The 18,303-nt window shown below is 45.0% G+C and overlaps 1 protein-coding gene across 1 annotated transcript in view; it reads left to right on the forward strand.

The window, feature by feature from the left end:
* Positions 1–8,140: 8,140 nt before the first annotated feature.
* The window catches only part of Ncapg2 (non-SMC condensin II complex subunit G2), an 86,057-nt gene continuing 75,894 nt past the window's right edge, over positions 8,141–18,303 (forward strand). The window contains exon 1 of the mRNA XM_076551565.1: positions 8,141–8,219. The gene's annotated coding sequence lies outside the window, so the exon portion shown is untranslated. The remainder of the gene's footprint in view (positions 8,220–18,303) is intronic.

The raw sequence follows: 18,303 nt of genomic DNA on the forward strand, positions 1-18,303 counted from the left end.
GTCTGAGGAGCTAGAGACTTAAACAGCATCATGCCTGCTCCTTCTGCTGCGCATGACTAGAAAATAGGAACATTTAAAAAAAGAAAAGCATACAACAGCAGTGAAAACCTACAACCTCCAAAGGGGAAAGAATGGATTAAGGAAATGTCTTATTCCCAGAACCTGTGTGACTTGTCTGGATCCTAGGAAATCTGTGTCCATTGTGTCTGTCAGACATAATATTGCAGCTAGCTGCCTGAGCCTGTGGTACCTCTAGAGACAGACGCTGATGAAAACAACAAAGGAAAATCCAGGAAAAAAGGGTTGTAAAATGTTTGGGGGACTTAAAAAGGTGTGCGTGAGGAGGGCATGTGCATACCTGGAAATAATCTACAAAAGTCCTGGTCTTGTTTCTGGGTACCATAAAGAGGAAGGGATTAATCCAAAGTACTAAAAAAAAAAAAAAAAATCTTGATTCACGTGTTAACTAATCACATAAACTAATCAGGCAGAGACTTCAAAGAATGTGCCTTTTAGGTATTACAGTTAATCCAAAAAAAGCAGCAACAAAGCCTGTGGAGAGGAAGAAGCTTATTTACAGAATTGTCATACTATATTGAGTTTTTAACCTCAAAATCATGAGGTACACAAGGAAATAAAATACAGGCCATATGCTGAGGGAAAGGACAAAAACAGTCAATAGAAACTGTCTCTAAGGAAGTCCAGATGACCTAAAATTAGCAACTGTAATATGTTGAAACAAACAAAAGAAACTACATGTCTAAAGAATGGGAAGACATAGGAGAACAAGTAGAAATTCTTGAATTAAATACCAGGAACTCAGGGTTCACTAGAGTTCAGCAGATTTGAACAGACAGAAGAAAGACTCAGCATATGAAGATGGGTCAATAAGGACAACCAATCCAAGGAACAAAGGTAATGCAGAATAAAGAGAAATGAAGGAACACATAGTGAGAGGCCCATAAAGAATGGAGAGGTGTGGTGATATTTTATTTGTACTCTAACAAATAAATCTTGCCTGAAGATTAAAGGGCAGAGTTAGCCACTAGAGGCCAGGCAGTGGTGTCACACACCTTTAATCCCAGCACTTGGGAGGAGGAAACAGGAAGATCAGGAGTTCAAGGCCACCCTGTGCTACACAACATTGAACCAGTCTAAAAGAGAAACATAGCTGGGCAGTAGTAGTGCACACCTTCAATCCCAGCACTAGGGAGGTGGAAATAGGATCTCAGCCCATTCAGTCTGATGATTCGTAGAGGTAAGAAGTCTTCTAGTGTCTGGCTGCTCTGCTTCTCTGATCTTTCAGCTTTCACCCTGATATCTGGCTCCAGATTTTTATTATTAGACCACTTAGGATTTGTGCTACAGATAGGAGCACCTAAGAAATGTTTTAAGATGATATCTGCTGAGATGGCTCAGCAGATAAAGGCACTTACCACTAAGACTGATAACTATGTTCCATCCCCAGAATCCATGTAGGAGAGAACTGACTCCTCCAAGTTGCCCTCTGAACTCCACATATGTGCTGGCAAGTGCATGCACACACAATAAATGAGTAATGTTATTTTTAAATGTTTTTAAAAGAACATCTTGAGGTTGGTGTGGTGGCATGCACCTGTAATTCCAGCACTTGGGATATAGAGGCAGAAAGGTCAGGAGTTCAATGCTAAACTCAGATATGCTGTGGGGTGGTCTGTATGTCAGATTACTCTGATTGGTCAATAAATAAAACACTGGTTGGCCAGTGACTAGGCAGGAAGTATAGGCAGGACTAACAGAGAGGAGAAAAGAAAGAACAGGAAGACAGAAGGAGTCACTGCCAGCCACCACGACAAGCAGCATGTGAAAATGCCGGTAAGCCACGAGCCACGTGGCAAGGTATAGCTTTATGGAAATGGGTTAATTTAAGCTATAAGAACAGTTAGCAAGAAGCCTACCACGGCCATACAGTTTGTAAGCAATATAAGTCTTTGTATTTATTTGGTTGGGTCTGAGCGGCTGTGGGACTGGCAGGTGACAAAGATTTGTCCTGACTGTGGGCAAGGCAGGAAAACTCTAGCTACACAGGTATGTAAGTCCAGACCAGCCTGGGCTACATAAGAACTTATCTCAAAAGAAGAAAATTTGACAAAGTATGATGGGAAGTATTTACATATTAAACTGAAGGAACTATAAGTGAGATAAACTTTAAAAGCCATGCCTAGGCACATTTTAATCAAACTTGCAAGTCAAAGATGGCAGCAAAGGACCCATGCTGCTCAGAACAACTCATTGATTCTGACAATGGAGAGGGAGCAAATTCAAAAGAAGACTGCCAGCCAAGAGTCCTCAACAAGTGTCCAAATGAAAGGGAGTCAATGTCAGATTTGGAGGTTACACAAGGGACTTAGGCGGTCTCACTACAAAGCTCAGAGTACCTTTGAGTTTGTAGTCCTGCTTTACCCTTATGAGTGCTGGGATTGTAAGTCTGCACTACTATACCCAGGGTCATTTATTTCAGTGAACAAGTGTGTACAGGTGCGTGTGCATGCCACAGTGCACATGTGGAAGTCAGGACAACTTTGTAGAGTCAGTTTTCTCCATTGACTGTTAATAAGGGTCCTGAGGATTGAACTCAGGTCACCAGGCTTATATGGTGAGTATCCTTTACCCAATGAGCCATCTCACTAGACCCCTGTTGTCATATTTTTTAAAACGAGAAAATGTGACTAATGTGTTCTACAAAAATACTAAATGAATACTAAAAGAAGCTTGCTTGTCTTTAGAAATATTTATAATTGATCTCTGAAAGAAGCCTGTTTGTATCTCCAGCTATGGAAAGCACTGAGGTTATACTGCCCATTTTCAAATCCCCTACATGCCTCTGTGTAGCTTAGGACTACCATAGCTTCTCTACACCTCAAGTACCTAGTGCCAAGGTAAGAAATAGCCTTGATGCTCATCAAAAAGGTAATACTGATTCAGAATGGAAGTTATTATTGTAATTTTCCTTAGTCATGATAAAAGATAAATTATATATGAAACTTTAGACTCACAAATATAGGATAGATAGACTATTTTCTTTAATTTTGCCAAATACAAATAGACTAGATATTGTAACTGTAATTCTTGCTTGAAAGCTGTTCTATTATTTGTAATTTTACTAGATTAAAGTTAAAATCCCTTTTTGACTAGACAGAAAAGGGGAAGTGCTGTGGAATGTTGTTCTGTATGCTGTAAATGTGTGTTGATAAAAAAAAATGCTGATTGGCCAGTAGCCAGGCAGGAAGTATAGGCACAATAAGCAGACAAGGAGAATTCTGGGAAGAGAAAGCTGAGTCAGGAGTTGCCAGCCAGACACAGGAAGCAAGATGACAAGGCAGAACTTAGAAAAGGTACCAAACCACATGGCTAAACAAAATAAGAATTATGGGTTAATGTAAGTGTAAGAGCTAGTCAGTAATAAGCCTGAGCTAATGGCCAATCAGTTATAATTAATATAAGCCTCTGTGTGTTTACTTGGGGGACGATAGTGGAAGAGATTTGTCCCAACTGCTGGCTCGCTAGGACACAGGAAAACTTCCAGCTACAGAAGCACATCTTCACCACTCATGGTGACCAGCATCCTCTCATACACGTTGACACATGATGTGTGTAAGGACCAAGTGCTTACCTGGACATACTCCTCTGAGGCGGATGGCTGAATCCTTTTCTACCCGAGAAGACCTGATGCCAGCAGGGAGTGTGGCATTTACTGCCAGGTCACTTAGAGTTGGCAACACCAGGGGCCAGAGCAAACTTAATTTCACTCACTTCCCTCTCCATAGAGTAATACAATGTCATCATTCAGCCATAAAGAATAGAAATAGGCCACTTCCAGGAAAGCAGATCATCATGTTGAGTACAATAAGCCAGACTCAGAAAGACAAAGATTGCTTGTTCTCTCATGCAGAAGCTAGAGTTTTAAAAAGTAAAACAAAAGTAGCAGGGGAACTATATAGGAAGACAGAGAACAAGAGAGAATGGAATGGGGGCAAGACAGCAAATTGGGGTGAATCTGCATATGTAATAGGTATGAAAATGTCAAAATGAATGAAATCTACTTCAATGAATCTACACCAAAACCAAAAAAAAAAAAAAACTGTATAAAAAACAAAATGCATTTAGTGCTGGAAAGAGCTATCTAGTTACTTTTATAGAACAAGAAGTCCAAGTCCACTGCCAGGTTTGAAAACCTACCCAAACCCACCAATTCCTGAGCACAAAATCCCACCAATTCTTGGACTTAGCTTAAAATCTCACCAATCTCCACCCTGAAAAACCCCTCCCCCAAGAAACCCTGTATAAAGTCTGCCTTCTGCTAGTTCCCTGGTGCTTCTTGCCCATGCCAAGGCAGCCCCAATAATTCCTGTGTGAGATTGTGTGGTATGACTTTGTGGTATTCCTTGGTTCCTGACTGGGTGGACTTTGGTGAATGAATCAAGCCTCCACTGGTGGAGTATTGATGTTGTGATCATAGCTATCTCCCTAACCTATGAGGAGAAGCTTCTGATGCCAGCTCAGAGAAACTGTGATCTCAGCCCAGCTCTGAGAATGTGTATTAATGTCCATGTTTTAGAAACCTCTCTGAGATAGAATTTCAACCATGAAATTTTCCTTCTTAAAGTATGCAAATGATGTGCCCATTAATGCTAACTTCCGATAATGTTCATTACCTCAGAACTCACCGTCATGAGTGGTCATTCTCCAGTTACTGTCTTCCACCTCAGCAAATCCTCATCTTTCTGTCTCTGCAGACTTGAAAATAGTTGGGACTTCCATATAAGGGCATCACTCCCTATAGCTATTAGTGCCTGGCTTCTTTCACTAAGCATCATGCTTCAGGGTCATCCTCAGTAAAGCATTTGTCAGCATGCCATGTGTTGTGCCTGAATACCATTCCACTGAATAGACAGAATACTTCTGTTTGTACACTTGCCTACTGATAGACATTTGGGTTGCTTCCCTTTTTTGGTCATGTAGTAGACCTGAAAGGCTCATAATCGAGTATGTATTGGACAGATGCTGGCATGAGACCTCACCAGACAATCCCAGTCCCCATACAGGTTCAGATGACATTGGAGCATCAGTACTACAACTTTGAAGTTTCTCCCTTCCACATTTTCTAAGGCCAGTTTCTGTTACTTGAGATTAGAGGGCCCTACCTCTCCCTGGAGTCTGTGGGTAGGATAAGAGTCAAACACTATTAAATACTGTTGCATCACTGTTAATGTCAGCAGTAAACCTTTATCCTCATTATCCTTTTTGATATTTATTTTCCTCTAAATAATCTAAGATATTGGTGGCAGGTAGTCTGACTCCCTAGTTAACAACTGTTGCACCCTTTTTTGGTGCCCTGGCTGCCTAGTCAAGAAGCCAGATGCACTACTCTCTTGTAAATATTAATTGCTTTGAATACTCTGTGACACCTTGAGGAGGCTACACTGCTACTACGTCTGCTTACTGCCAAAGTACAACTCTGGCTCCTGAAAGCACAACCAGACTTTTTGCCATCAGAAACCTTAATTCATTGTAGATAACCTTATAGTATTTTTTGCCTACGCCACTTTCCTTGGTGGTCGATGCCTTAGTTTGGTTTTCTATTGCTGTGAAAAGACACCGTGACTATGGCAACTCTTATAAAGGAAAACATTTAATTGGGGCTGGCTTATAGTTTAAGAGATTTAGTCCATTATCATTATGGCAGGACATGGCAGTGTGCAGGAAGACATGATCCTGGAGAAGGAGCCAAGAGTTCTACATCTTGGGGTTGGGGATTTAGCTCAGTGGTAGAGTACTTGCCTAGCAAGCTCAAGGCCCTGGGTTCAGTCCTCAGCTCCAAAAAAAAAAAAAATTGTACATCTTGATCCTCAGACAATAGAAAGTCAACTCTTCCACTTTGGGTGTAGCTTGAGCATATAAGAGATCTCAAAGCCCGCCCTCACAGTGACACACTTCCTCCAACAAGGCCACGCCTCCTAATAGTGCCACTGCCTATATGCCAAGCATTCAAACACATGAATCTGCGAGGTCATACCTATTCAAACCACCACAGTGCACAAACTGGACTGTTACTAGTGTAAACACAGTTCTTCATTTGCATAAATGGCTTCTGCGATTGGTGAAAGCACAGCTTTCATTTGCATAAGGGACCCTTGCATTGTTGGTACAAACATAATGCATTATTTACATGAAGGTCTGCCACAACTGGTACACAACTTGCTCATACCCTTTCTGACTGTATAGCCAGGTGGCTTGGTTCACTTTTTGAGTCAACTATAGACTTGTACTATTGCTGGTGTTGCAACATTAGGCCAATGATAAGGCTTCTCTGGAGTGGTCTTTCCACGACTACTTTTGATCTTCACCATCAGCGGAGCAGGGTGATCTAGTAACAGTGCAAGTAGTGTTGCTGGTGTGACAAGGTCCCAAACAGGCCTTGTGGGTTGGGATCTTGACAGTGTCCAGTGTTTCGGCTGTCACGGTTGCTGCCTTTGTTTCCCCTTCACAAAGGTAAGAGTGGCAGCACTAACAGGACAGTGGTAGTGACGGTGGCAGTCACGGTAACTGGCAATAGCAACAAACTCCAAGAGAACAGCCACAGCCAAATGACGAGCAGAAGCAGGCAAGGAGGGGCGGTGGGAGTAGACAGAAGACACTGGATAGCCATAAACTTACACGTGTGGCCTGTGTGTAAGAGAGCTCTAACACTGTTGTCATCTCCTGCTACTGCTCAAGGCTTCCAAAAACCCCAGGAATAAAACATCTGCAAAGTGCCCAGGCTGTTCTGGCTAAAGACAAAGTAATAAGCTTCTTTTGTGCCTGTTTCCTTCAAGCTGGGCATGATTAATGCCACCTTGAATCAGAGCAGCTGTACTTATCTGCATTGGGATCCCATATGGAGGGAGGGGAAAGGCTCACAACGCGTCTCTCCAGGGATACATAAGTAATAACAATTTCTTGGACGAGGAGACTCTTTAGTGGTGTTGACTCCAGGAATGCAGCTTTGGTGACTCATCACCCGGGATGCAGCTGCCTAAGTCACATGTGCTCCTGGAAGTAGCGTCTCATCCAGGCTCCTATAAGTCATCTCACGGAACTCGTTGGTTTGTCACAGTGTACGTGAATGGGATCCTTTATTTGTTCTATTATTCCTCTTTGTATCTAGGGTGAATAGAAATTGGCTGCTCAGGAAAAGTTATTCAAAGCTTGGCACCCAAACAGGGCCTTGGCAGAGCCAGAGATGAGTCTCAGAAGGATAATAGTATGTCTCCTGTAATAAGCTATGCCTCTGAGGCTGAGCTGTCTGAAGGTTGAGTGCTCATGGAAGGAATCCCAGGGTGGTCATCTTCTGTGCGGGATGGAGTGATGGACCTCCTTGGTGAATGGGACCTGCTGTTTGAGTACAGGATGCTCTCCAAGTGGCTAATGAACTGGAGAGCATGCTGCGACAATGGAAGCAGCACATGTGGGACAGCTGTAAGGAGACCATGGTGAGGCCTGTCCATGGCAAACACGTGCTGACAGGCCCTGCCCGTCTCTCCCTTTCCCTCTCCCTTGGTAAAAACCGTTAGATTACATTCCTAAAGCTAGCTCCAAGGTCCATTCCCTGTTTGGCCACTGACTCATTCCTGAGACTAAACACCAAGGTCCAACGATCAAAATGTCCAATCAGGAGTTACGAACTCACCCTAGCACAGACTCCCCCTTTTAAAAACACACTACACATGCCGGGCGGTGGTGGCGCACGCCTTTAATCCCAGCACTGGCAGGCGGATCTCTGTGAGTTTGAGGCCAGCCTGGGCTACCAAGTGAGTTCCAGGAAAGGTGCAAAGCTACACAGAGAAATCCTGTCTCGAAAAACAAAACAAAAAAAAAACAAAACAAAACAAAAAAAAACACAAGCAAAAAAACACTACACTACGACACACACACACATGCACACTTTTCTGATTGCTGTCCGCCTTTGCAGCCTCCCCCACCCCCACCCCCGCTTGCCCCTCTAGGGTAATAAATCTCCTTTGTGCTGAGAATTGGTGTCTGGGTGTGTCCCATACCAAACGGGTGTGGGGGGTGAGGACTCCCTTGCATTGGTTCCGGAAATTGAATCATAACTGGGTTCGATCTACAGGATCCCCAACCCAGTTCTCATTTTCCAGACTGGCCGGCTCCCATTCACTTCATCCAACAGCAGCTAATTGGTGAGTTTTCCCTTACTCGCCATCCTAAGCATCCCTCGAGACACCGGGTGATAACTGTTGGGTGTCCCGCATCCCTGCGCTGTCTTGTGGGGGTGGGGAGAACGCGCCCCACCGCGGCCTTCAGTGTTCACTTCGGCTTGGTTGGCGGTTTTTCTTTCACTTTTGGTGGCCCCTCTAGGTGAAGGAGCTTGCCGACCACCCCTCCCCTCACAGACGCCTCTGGCTCTTGACCTTGGCTCGCCAGCCAACAGTGGTGATGGGATCTGCTCCCTGCAGCTCGACTGAAAACCCCAGTTCACACACATTACTAATACATCTTAACATTCAAAATAGCCCTTATATTCCCTAGGAAATCAAACAAAATGACCACCTTTACAATGTTATGGGAACGAACCGAAGGAGATATACCCTCCTTTCCCCTCCCTCCTCTCCTCCTCCAGGTGTCCAGCGCCTCCGCCTGTCCCCCTGCTTTTCCGAAAGCTTCCCCACGGCTCCAAGCTTCTCCCTTGCAGTTTCTATTCTCCCATTGGCCATCCAAACCTCTGCCGCCGGTTCCAAAGAAACACGGTGACTGATTGATAGACAGACAGCCCCGTGCTCTGGGCCCGCCCCCCTGGCCCGTCTCCCTGCGCACAGGCAAAGCCGCCCGGCCCTTACAGCCCCGGCTGTCCTGACTCCAAAAGGCCCCTCCTTTCAGCCTGCATCCAGAGCCCCACCTCCTCCCACCGCACTCCCCCCACCCCAGCCTGGCCCCGCCCACAGCCCTCCTCCCCCCCCCTGCAGCCACAGCCCATGGCTGTCCCCGCCCACACTCACCCCTGTGCCAACCCTGCCCCCGCTGTAGCAGCCGCTGCCAGTGGCTGCCTCTGCTCCCCTCCCTTCCTGAAGCCAAATTCCCCACTTTTTTTGATTCCGCCTATTCCTCGCTAGGCCCGTGCACTCAAGCCTACATTTACCAGCTCCCTTTTCCCTTCCATTCTCATCTCTCTAGGTTTCTCTCACCTCTCTCCAGGAGCTGCAATGCACTTGTGGCCCTGTCACCTCTCACCTCCCTCCCCTCCGCTGCCTCCCTCCTAGTCAGCCACTTTCTCAACCCTTTCTTGGTCTGGTACTGCAGTCCTGCTGGCAGACTACCGTATCGGCTGCTCTGGCCTGCAGTCCACAGTTTCTGCTCTCAGCTACCTTTCTAAAGTTCTCTCTCCCTGCACGGAACTGCCTGCTCTGTGTTTTCCAATCTCTGTTCTACACTTCCAAAATCTCTTCACTTCTCTTCCGTGGAGTTTCATTTTTCCTCTGTCTGTCTGTCTCTCTCTCTCTCTCTCTCCCCTCCCCTCCCCCTCGCCTCCCCTTTCTCTTTCCCCTTCCCTTGTCCCACCCCCTGGACTAGTCACATCTACCTGATTTATATATGTTTTCAAATTTAAGCCTAAAATCAGACACACTAGATAGATGATCCTCAACTCTTCAGAGATCTGAATATGACATTCAACATATTTAAACTTCCCATTATAGAGACATATTCATGCCTAGCACAAAAACTATCATCTCCAAAGTAGACAGGGCACAATGGTGACAGTTCCCCCTGGATTTTGGTCACCATAAAACTGAGCTAAAACTGCCCACACCTTGCATTCTGCCAGGGCACTGCTCAAACTGTAAACATTCTTGGGTTAATTGCCCTATTCTGCCTGGTCAAAGTGAGGTCAGTTTTCCCAAGTTCCCCCTACACACACACACACACACACACACACACACACACAATCTCTCTGACCTGAGTCTGACAGCCGAAGGCTCACTGCCTTGCATGACAGCTGAAGACCTTCCACTCCATCCAGACCTCAGGAACCTCCGGTTACTGTCTAAGTAATGACAAAGTCACTGTCATTTTAATTGATACGTAGACCATGCCTCTGACTGTAATTTATCCTTCTCAGATCTCTGGGGATCTGACCAGCCCAAATCCACACCAATCACTGTCCCAGAGCCTAGGATCTCACCTCTGTGTCAAGTCACTTCATCACGTTCCTTACTCACCCCACTCACCCCTCTCTATCACCCGTAGTCAGAGTGCACGGCCGGTCCTCCAGACCCCTCCAAACTCAACCCTTAACTTGCTCCTTCACAGGCTTTTTCCTCCCTAGTCCTTTCTCCTCATTCCCTCATGCCCTATTCCCTTACTAGGAGATACCCTTTCCAAAATTAACACCCACGCCCACACCCCTCCTCTTCCTTTCCTCAGCCTCTCACTCTCGAAATTCCAAACCCCTCTTATGCTCTGCCCATTTCTTTAGTAAGCCACACTGTATGGGATAGCACCCTTCCTTCCCTGCTCATCATAAACCCTTCTCTGTTACACCAAAAAACCCTTCTGCCTGTATCTCCAAAGCCCGATACTCCCTACCCTTACCAGCCTCAGAGGCTTCAAACCCATCATCCAATCCCTTTTATCCAAGCAGTTTCTATGTCCCAATTCTCCACCCTACAGTACTCCCATATTGACAGTCCAGTAATAATAATGATAATAATAATGATGATGATGATGATGATGATAATAAAACAAAACCGGCCCAATCCAAGACCTTCCCACCATTAACACTGATGTTGTCCCTCTCCATCCTGTGGTCCCCTTCCATATGGTCCCCTTCCAGGTCCTAGGGACCTGGCCTGCCTTCCCCCCCTTTCCCTTAGCCTACTTTAGAATGTAGATGGCCTCTTCCTTTGCAGTCCTTCCCACTCTGAGAGCCCATCTGACACCCCCTCACTCCTCAGTTTCCTCAGCTCCAAACGTTACCAGATCCCACCTTCCGAAGCTCAACTCTCCTCTCCCTGTCCTATCTTGGATTCTCTTTAACCCCAACCCATAACCACCTCACTTTAGACTGTCTTGCCCATCACCCCTCCTTATCTCCGCCCTCAATGAAATCCAAACTGCTTTCCTTTCTGGAAATAGCTAATTTCTTCCACTCATCAGCCCCTGGAAACTCATTTCTAGTACCTCCTTTATACCAAGTCACTTCTAGATCTCCCCATGAGTCTCTTCCTCCCATTGACAAACAATTCTTTTTTTTATAATTATTTTTTAGTAATTTATTTAAATTTATTTTATGTGCATTGGTGTGAAGGTGTCAGATCCCCTGGAACTGGAGTTACAGACAGTTGTGAGCTGCCATGTGGTTGCTAGGAATTGAACCCAGTTCCTCTGGAAGAGCAGCCAGTGCTCTTCACCACTGAGCCATCTCTCCAGCCCCGACAAACAATTCTTTAAGCTCAAAAAACGATTTCCTTTCAGCCACAGCCCTCTGCCTCCCAGGTCTATGCAGACCTTCCCATCTTTACACTTTCAAAAAACAAGGTTATACTCTTGAGATCTTGAAGCACTTTCTAGGACTGACCTTTGCCCCTGTCACTTACTTCTCCAAAACTCTAGACAAAACCATCTGAGGCTGGCCTGTCCACATGCTCTTGCTGCAGCCTCTCTGTTCATCTCTAAATCTAGCCAATGAACTCTGGGATCCCCACTTGCAATCTATTCCCACTCTCTCTCTCTCTCAACTTCTAGAAGACTTTTTTTACAAAACTGAACCCAAGCCTACAATGTATGCCAATGAACTAACCCTGTCTCCACTATACAACCCCCTCCCTTTCCTATTGACCAAGTTCCGGTCTAAGAAAATGTTTTAAAGTATGTAAATACAAGTTACGAAGGTCTGAGGATATGGAAGCTTAAGTAAACTATGAAAGTCTGTAATTAAAATCAATTAAATTTTAATTTAAAATGCAAATTAAAAATGTTTCAAGGTCTGAAGATTTCTGAAAGCTTAAGTAAGTTGTGAGGGTCTTAGAAAATGATTTATGGGTCTAAGAAAATAATTTAAGGTATATGAAAAATTGTTTCAGATTTCTTTTCCCCACCTATGTTATTGTTTGGATTCCCAAACTTTTGCTATAACTCAAAGACATAAATCTACTGCCCTTTCTCTAATCTGCAATTCAATATGGATTAAATCAACCTGAATTCACCTGTCACAAGTCAAAAGGACTCCAGAGAGGTATTCCTGTTAACCAGCAGCCTAAGTTTCCCTACCTGTCTACTCCTGAGGGTGGGATCTCTCCACCTTTCCCCATCCTCTCTTCCTTTCCCTGGTCTTGGGACCCCCCCTCCCCCCCGCCTTCCCCAACTACAAGGGCCATAAGTGTAAAAGTTTCACATGTACATCTAAAATAAACATTTTCCCTGAAACTCCTTAACTTTACCTCTGTCCCTAGTCTATCTGTGGTATGGGGGATATTTCATGCTCACAAGTGTTAGCAGTGGGCCTTGGAGATCCTGCTGACCCTCTATAAAACGTTTCATATAGAATCAGCCTGAGTGCTGTAGATGCACAGAAATTCAGTAATACAAACATTTGTTACCCCTGGAGACTAAGGTTCTGAGATCTGAAGTACTATGAGATAAATCAGCCTTGAGTGAACAGGCTAATACAAGCCATTCTAGACACTTTTTGGTTATACTCTTTGTGGTCCTCATGAATATCAAATACCAGAAGACAACAGAGGAAATACAGGCATCATTGTGGAAGTTGGGCTTGAGGGAGACAGTGTTTGGTATTCGGTGCACTGGACTGAATTAGGTCTATCTCATTAAAAGAGTTAAGAGAGAAGTTAATTCAGGAGGAACCCAAGACTGGTGGCTTTATGGCTTTGTTGGGCTCTGTGGTATAATCCGAGTGAGCTAGGAGAGGCTGTGGTGGCTCTGAATGACTTAGACTGGCATATAAATAAGGTTTTTAAGTTGCTGAAGCAGTTAAGAAGGAAGGAAAATTTGAAGATCGAGTGATGGTCACTTTTCTTAAAAGACAGGGTCTCAGGTATCCAAGCCAGCAGAGAACTGACCACATAGCTGAGGCTGCCAGCTCTCCTGCTGTGGTTATAGGCATGCACTGTCACTTCCGGCCCCAGGGCTTCGTTGGTTCTAGGCAAACACTCTGTCACTGAGCTGCGTCATTAGCACCCTCATAGGCCTCTTATAAGCATATTTCACAAAACTGTGTCAAGCCAGAGTTCCCATGGGAGATAGTGATACAAATCCAGATTCAGTGTTTGTGAGCCTTGGGAAGGCTTGAGATCTGGACTGACCGTTCTCTGCTGGCATAAACAATAGGGCAGTGCAGATGAAAAGAGTGCCGTTGTCCTAGTGGTAGGAAAGTATTCGCCCCACACAGACCACACCACGTGCATTTCTTGCAAGAAAATGTACTGCTGATGAAGACTGTTCACCCAGTCCCTTTCAGAAGCCAGTGGCTGCCGCACCGTGCAGACTGTCGGGCAGGCTCACCTTTCCTCACACTTCGTCCCTTGAGTTCATTTCTAGAAAGGTCAAGGACATCAGGGGGATTACAGCCTGGGAGAGGAAAGAGTAGGACTTGATTTTGAGGTCACAGTTGAACCTGGACACCCAGCTCTTTCCCTGTTCCACTCAGCTGAGACGTGGGTGGCCACATCCAGGAGACTCCGTCTTCCTCCCCTCTGTCCCTTTTCCAAGGGCTTCCCACAGGTCAGCCCTTCTTCCATCACTGGGGAGTCCCAGAACATGGCTTATCCCCCGGTCAGCAAGGGGACTGCGGAGTATTGAGCCCAGCTAGCGGGCCCGCCGGAAGCTTTCAGTTCTGCTTTTTCTCTGATTCTTGTCCTCTGAAGATCTGTTATCTGTATCAAATTTACTCTCAGAAATCGGATAGCAGGAAACCACCAAAGGGAAAGAAATGTTTCTATGACCACTCCCTAATTAGCCACAAGCTGTGAGCCTTTCTCGGAATCAATGACTCATCACTGGCGGGGTCCTGTTCAGCTCTGATGGTCACAGAGGGCAAGAACCCTTCATAGCCACCCCACACTGGAAGGTTTTGTCCAGAATAGCTTTGAAGAACTCACTTTGATTAGGACTCTATTGGCTCCTTGATAATAAGAGTTCATTGTGCTCATTTCCTAGGCACAATTATGATGAAGTTGTAAATTTTAAATACTTTTATATAAAAGTATAAAAGAAAAAATATTTTTTTAAAAAAGGTGTTGGTTTTTGTTTTTTTTTTAAGACCTGATTTTTTTTTTTTTTTTTCTGAGACAAGGTTTCTCTGTGTAGCTTTGCGCCTTTCCTGGAACTCACTCTGTAGCCCAGGCTGGCCTCGAATTCAGAGATCCGCCTGCCTAAAGATCTTTTTTTTTTTTTTTCCTCGAGACAGGGTTTCTCTGTGTAGTTTTGTGCCTTTCCTGGAACTCACTCTGTAGACCAGTCTGGCCTTGAACTCACAGAGATCCTCCTGCCTCTGCCTCTCGAGTGCTGGGATTAAAGGTGTGCGCCACCATTGGCCGGCTGAGACCTGATTTTTAAAGACAAGTTTTCTGTATGTATCCAAGTCTGGCTTGCAACTACCCACCATCCTGCCTCAGCTTCCTGACTGCCTCCCGGGATTACAGGCTTATGCTACCACACATGCTTCTGAATTTTGTATGGCAGAACATATTTCTGGGTGTATTTTTCAAGGAATTGATAGCAGTGGTGTTCCTTGGAGAGGATTGCTGTGGAGTCAGACTGCAGATCCATTGTATGCCTCACATCATTTGAATCCGAGTCAGGTAATTGTCTAACCCATGCAATTCAAAATAAACTCATTTCTAGGCTGTGCACTTCACATTGGACCCATTAGTAAAGATACTGCCATGATCAAAGTTTAACTATGTCAGTCTGTTTTTATAATTTGTTGCTATGAGGTCCAATTTTAACTCTGCCCTTTCTCATTAGCCACATTGTAAGGTTTTAAGAACAGAGGTGACTCCATGATGGAAGTACCATTCAGGCTGTAGAACTCAGCACATAGACAGCACCACTGGCCAAAACTGAAACAAAGACCCAGTCCATCAAAGTCCATAGATCTCGGAAAGCCTCTAAATGTACTACTCTTGCTTTTTGGATTCTGTACTTCTGCTTCCGGCTAACTGTTCTTGTTCACTGAAGTATGTCAACCCAGGACATGTTTTTTGTGCTTAAAAGCTCACCCTGAGAAAGGCTTGGGACTACACTGGGATCCTGAACACCTATTGTAGTCACTGGCCGGCTAATAAAAACTTTCTATTGGCTTAAACCCATGTCAGAGCAGTCTTCTCTGATGGATACCCCACAACATATCCGGAGGCCCCAGCAAGATCCCCAGAGCCCAGACTTCAAGATACTGCGGTCTTGGAGCCCCTTAGAGTGTGAAAGAGTGAGGTGGTCAGGGAACTCTAGGGGGTGCACAACCTGAGATGTTCCAGGTCTTCAGGGATCCCTTTGATCAGTCACTGCCTAATGCTTTGAAGGGGTCTGGCACCTCTACTCCAAAAGGAAACAAATTAGAAAGTCTTTCACCTCCAGAGGTTAGTCTGGGTAAGATGCCTTCTGCTTAACACATAGGAGAGGTCAGACGCAGCTGCTGATCCAGTGTCTGGGATCCATGTGAGATCTCACCAGATCCCTCTGTTTGTTTGGGTATCTGAATGTGCACGCGTGTCTTTCTATGTGTTTCTCTCGGTTCTGTTTCCCTATATTGACCAGTGGCGTTCTCTGGTGTGAGAACTCCCAGCTTAAGACCTATGCCCCCTCCTGTTAGGGACCTGAATTCTTTTACTTAGGCCAGATTTTCCAGAGACACCCCCCCACCCCTGCAAAAAAAAAAAAAAACCAACAACCAACCAAACAAACAAACAACAACAGACCCCCACCTCTCTGTTCCATTCCAGGAGCAGGGAGTGGGGAGCGGTTGCTGGTTTTGTTGCTTGGCTCCTGCTCACGGTCAGAGTTGGTCCTTGTGTGGAGTGGAGAGGAGCCAGGCCTCTCATCCAGGGCTCCCTGCCAGGGAGGGGAGCATAGTTCCCCTATGTGAGCATCCTCTCCTCTCCTCTCTACGCCTGCTCTAAGCAGCCCTGGGGAAGGGGAAAATCTCCCCTGGGCTGACCCCGAAGGGACAGAGAAAGTTCCACTCCTTTCTCCTCTATGATTTATGTCTTCTTTTTAACCAATGATCTGTACAGTTGGAAAACTCGAAACCCACCATTCTCTGAAGAAAGAAAAACAAAAAACAGGAAACCTGCCTCTGGGTTTGGCAGCGGGATTGCTGCTAGACGACGTGCCCTGAGCAGCACAGACTTTTCCCTTCTGTCCAATCTGACCAAGGATACTTTAAACAGTTTTCGCTAAGTCCTTTTAAAGAGCATTAAAAACAGCTGCTAAAAAGATTTCCCGTGTCAACCAGTCAGCCCCAGATATTAGAAAAAAAAGTTATAAAAGTTAAAGGTGTAAGTAGGTCCCAGCTGCTGGAGGCAGCTCAAAAGGTAACAGAGAACCGTTGTTAACAACAGAGAACTGATTGGGAGGAGACCTTTTGCATAAACTAAAAGCTACCATCACCTTCTCTGATGATGACACAGTTAGACTTCAGATACCCAACAAAACTTGGGTGTCTTACACTGTCAGAAGAATATCTCCTAGCTGAAAGTTCTGCCTTTAATAAAAAAACTATAGTTGGTCTATCTCTCAGATTAACAACAAAGATTCCCAGGGGTATGGACAAATCCAACCCCGACCCCCAAGACTGGTCCAACACCAAGTTCCTATAATTGTTCAAATAATCAGTTCAGCTATCCCTGTCCAGATTAAACAATACCCAATGAACCTGGGATTAAAAGGGGGAAATTGCAGTCTATATTTCCTGGCTTGTGGAGACAGGCATCCTGGTGCTAGGCTGGTCACTGTGGAATATACCTCTCCCGCCTATGAAGAAACCTGGGTGTGGTGATATATTGTGTATACCAATAAAGCTTACCTGGGGATCAGAGGACAGAGCCAGCCACCAAATTAAACATAGAAGTCAGGCAGTGGTGCATACACCTATAATCTTATCACTCACGAGGCAGAGATCTGTCTAGATCTCTATGAGTTCAAGGCCTCACTGGGTTACATGAAAGAAACAGAGCCAAGCAGTGGTGGCATATGCCTTTAATCCAAGCACTTGAGATCTCATGTCTTTGCTTCGAAAGGACACACACTGTTAATCCCAGGAAGTAATATGGCAGGACACAGAAAGGTATATAAAGTGTGAGGAAACAGGAACTCACTCTCTTGAGGTTGAGGATTTCAGAGGTAAGCTAGTAGCTGGCTGCTCTGCTTCTCTGATCTTTCAGCTTTCACTCCAATATCTGGCTCTGAGTTTTTTTTTTTATTATTATAAGACCTTTTAAAATTCATGTTATACCTGGGAACTCTGTTTCTCATGATTCTGTTTCTTCCAGAGAAACAGGTGTACATTGTCTTGGACCTGAAAGATACATCCTTCATCTCCCATTGGCAGAGATGAATCAACTCATCTTTGCTTTTAAATGGTCAGATCCAGAGGGAGGTTGCAGTGGGTAACTAACGTGGGTGACCAGGTTGTCTCAGGATGTAAAGACACTAAATGCAGGCTTCTGCCCTGCTGTCAGAGGTTTCCTTGGAAAATAGATGATAAAAGGCCATTGAGAGACTGCTGCAAGAGTTACAGACCTTGAGCTACAGAATGTCAGCTAAGAAAACCCAACTTTGTAGCCTATCTATCTTGGGTACCAGCTGAAGGGAGGCAAAAGGAGCCTGTCTCAGAGTAGGACTGCTGCCATTCTTTAGATCCCAACTCCAAAGATTAAGAGATGGGTTCAAGAGTTCCTGGATATTGCTGCCTCTGGATACCAGAGTTTGTGGAAATAGCAAGGTCTCTCTACACTAGCACAAAGGGGAGCACTGAGCCTCTAATCTGGACTGAGACTAAACAAAAAGCATTTGAGGCTTTAAAAACATCTCTGACTTCTGCTCCAGCCCTAGAACTTCCAAATCTTTCAGAACCTTTTCATATGTTTGTCCATGAAACAAAATATAAAAGGGGTATTAACCCAAACTTTGGAGTCATGGCAATGCCCTGTGACATATCTGTCCAAACAACTGGCTCCTGGAGCCACAGGATGGCCTACCTATCTAAGAGCTGTGGTGGCCACTGCTAGTTTAGTGAGAGAAAGCAAGCAAGTT

This window comes from Peromyscus maniculatus, chromosome 14 (assembly GCF_049852395.1).
Source record: "Peromyscus maniculatus bairdii isolate BWxNUB_F1_BW_parent chromosome 14, HU_Pman_BW_mat_3.1, whole genome shotgun sequence".
NCBI classification, from domain to species: domain Eukaryota; kingdom Metazoa; phylum Chordata; class Mammalia; order Rodentia; family Cricetidae; genus Peromyscus; species Peromyscus maniculatus.